The sequence below is a fragment of the Nicotiana sylvestris genome, chromosome 2, assembly GCF_000393655.2.
Source record: "Nicotiana sylvestris chromosome 2, ASM39365v2, whole genome shotgun sequence".
Taxonomy (NCBI): Eukaryota; Viridiplantae; Streptophyta; class Magnoliopsida; order Solanales; family Solanaceae; genus Nicotiana; species Nicotiana sylvestris.
In genome coordinates this window covers 86,985,867-86,989,357 of record NC_091058.1, presented here as the reverse complement: position 1 = coordinate 86,989,357, position 3,491 = coordinate 86,985,867, and positions in this window count along the sequence as shown.

Here is a 3,491-nt window from a genome sequence, read left to right as displayed (position 1 = left end):
CTAAAATATTAGCTCTAACTGTCTGTCGGTCTGAGGATGGAATGTTGTGCTGAGCTCCACACGGGTCCCCAACTCACTCTAAATAGCTCTCAGGAAATGTGAAGTGAACTGAGGGCCTCTATCTGATATGATGGAGATGGGAACACCGTGCAACTGAACTATCTCCTTAATGTAGATCTGTTCCAACCTCTTTGAAGTATAAGTAGTCACCACTGGAATAAAGTGTGCCGACTTGGTCAACCTGTCGATAATGACCCAAATCGTATCCAACTTCCGCAATGTCCACGGCAACCCGACTATGAAGTCCATAGTAATGCGCTCCCACTTCCACTCAGGTATATGCATCTGCTGTAATAGTCCACCTAGCCTCTGGTGCTCATACTTAACCTGTTGACAATTCAAACACTGAGCCACATACTCAACTATGTCTTTCTTTATCTGCCGCCACCGATAATGCTGTCTCAGGTCACGATACATCTTCGTAGCACTTGAGTGAATGGAATATCATGAACTGTGTGCCTTCTCTAGAATTCTCTCCCTCAAGCTACCAACATTAGGAACACATAGGCGACCCTAGAGTCGCAGAACTCCATCCTAACCAATAGAAAACTCCTTGGCACTAACATGTAGCACCGTCTCTCTAAGAACTGCCAAATGCGGATTATCGAACTGCCGAGCCTTGATATACCCCAAAAGTGAAGTATGAGCAACAACACACGCAAGGACTCGGCTGGGCTCTAAGATGTCCAAGCTCACAAGTCTGTTAGCCAAGGGCTGAATGTCGAAGGCTAGTGGCCTCTCCTCCACTGAAATGAATGCCAAGCTACCCATACTATCTACTTTCCTACTCAATGCATCTGCGACCACATTTTCCTTGCCCGGATGATAAAGAATGGTGAAGTCATAATACTTTAGTAACTTAAGCCATCTATGATGCCTCAAATTAAAATCCCTCTGCTTGAACAAATGCTGCAAGCTGCGATGATCAGTGTAAACCTCACAGGACACCCTATACAGATAGTGCCTCCATATATTAAGAGCATGAACAATTGCTGCTAACTCGAAGTCATGCACAGGGTAGTTTTTCTCATGAATCTTCAGCTGACATGAGTCATATGCAATAACTCGCCCATCCTGCATCAACACACATCCCAAGCCGATGTGTGAAGCATCACAATAGACCATATATATCCCCGAACCGGAAGGCAACACAAGAACCGATGTTGTAATCAAAGCTGACTTGAGCTTTTGAAAGCTCGTCTCACAATCATCGGACCAACAGAAAGGAGAACCCTTCTGGGTTAATCTAGTTAGAGGTGATGCAATAGATGTAAAGCCCTGCATGAGTCGACGGTAATAACCTGCTAACCTCAAGAAACTCCTGATCTCGGTCACTGAAGTAAGACGTGGCCAACTCTGAACCACCTCAATCTTCTTGGGATCCACCTTAATACCCTATCCTGACACAATATGCCCCAAGAATGCCACCGACTCTAGCCAAAACTCACACTTGGAGAACTTAGCAAATAACTTCTGCTCTCGCAAGGTCTGAAGCATTACTCTCAAATGCTGCTCGTGCTCTCCCAGGCTATGTGAGTATATCAAGATGTCATCAATGAAAACGATAACAAATGAATTAATATAAGGCCTAAACACCATGTTTATCAAGTCCATAAACCTCTCTAGAGCATTAGTCAAGCCAAAGGACATCACCAGAAACTCATAATGACCATATCTAGTATGGAAAGCAGTCTTCAAAACATCTAAGTCCCGAATCTTTAACTGATGGTACCCTGATCTCAAGTCGATCTTAGAAAACACCCTAGCACCCTGCAACTGGTTGAACACATCATCATTGCGTGACAATAGGTACTTGATCTTGATGGTAGCCTTGTTCAACTGGTGCTAATCAATGCACATCTGCATGGTCCCATCCTTCTTATTTACAAATAACACTGGTGCACCCCAAGGTGACACACTTAGTCTAACAAACCCCTTTCAACTCCTCAAGCTGCTCCTTCAACTCTTTCAACTCTTTCAGAGCCATACGTTATGGTGGAATAGATATTGGCTGGGTACTTGGAGCCAAATCAATGAAAAAATTAATATCATGATCTGGTGGTATGCTAGGAAGGTCAGAAGGAAATACATCGACTAACTCTCAGACTACTAGTACTGAATCAATAGTCAAAGACTCTACGGTGATGTCCCAAACATAGGCTAGGTGAGCCAAACAACCCTTCTTGACCATATGTTGAGCCTTCAGAAAAGAGTTCACCCGACTAGATGTTCTAACTAAGGAACCCTTCCACTTCAACCTTGGCAACTTTGGCATCGCTAAAATAATAGTCTTGGCATGGCAATCTAGGACGGTGTGGTATGAGGATAACCAATAAATGCCCAGGATGACCTCAAAGCAGTCATATCAAGTAATAGGAGATCTGCTGTAGTCTTGAAACCACAAAATGTGACCACACAGGACCGGTAGATCTGATCCACAACCACAAAATCGCCCACGTGAGTGGACACATGAACGGGAGTACCCAAGGACTCACAAGGAATATCTAGAAAATGAGCAAACAGAGATGACACATATGAATAGGTAGACCATGGATCAAATAGCACTGAAGCATCTCTACCTGTGATGACCCGGTCAGTCGTCTTAAGAATTAATGCCCCGATTCCCTATTAACTGCTTTCCCCAAGTTTATTTCTGCTATTTTGATTTGCCGGGATGTTCGATTTTAAGTTTCGGAAAGTTTTGGGACACTTGGTCCCTAAATGAGAGATTAAGTATTGAAAAGTTGACCGTAGTCGGAACAGTGTGAAGACGGCCTCAGAATGGATAAAGTCGAATTTTAGCCTAGTTTCCTCCATTGTTAGGCAATTTTGAAGCTTTTTAAAGATGGTTGAAGAGGGATTCAAGAGGAATCACTTGGAGGTAACATCTTTGACTTCATAACTAATTTTTATGTGATTAAATACCTGATTAATGGTGGAAAATTTGGAAGAAAGGGGTAATTAGGGCTTGAGTTTAAGAGAAACAAAAAGGGGTATTTGAGGGGTCAATTGAACTCCAATTTTAGTGTTCCTGTTATGCATAGACTTGTGAGAGTATGAGGATTCCGAAAATATAAATTTCACCTGATTCCGAGATGTAGGCCCGAGGGGCATTTTCGTCATTTTACATAATTTCGCGTATTAGCTTAGAATTTAATTGTAGAATCAATTACTTGAAGTGTTATTTACATTATGCGAATGAATTGAATATATTTGAGCCATTTAAAGTCGAATACTCGTGGCAAAAACGTGGTTTCGGGTTGACTTGAGCTTATTCGATGTAAGTGGCTTGTCTAACCTTGTGTGGGGGACCTTCCCATTAGGATTGGTATAATTGGTAATTGAAATGCCTTGTACGTGAGGTGACGAGTGCGTACTTGTGCTAATTGTTGGAAATCCGGTTTTCTTTAAGCAATTACTAGTATGTTTCC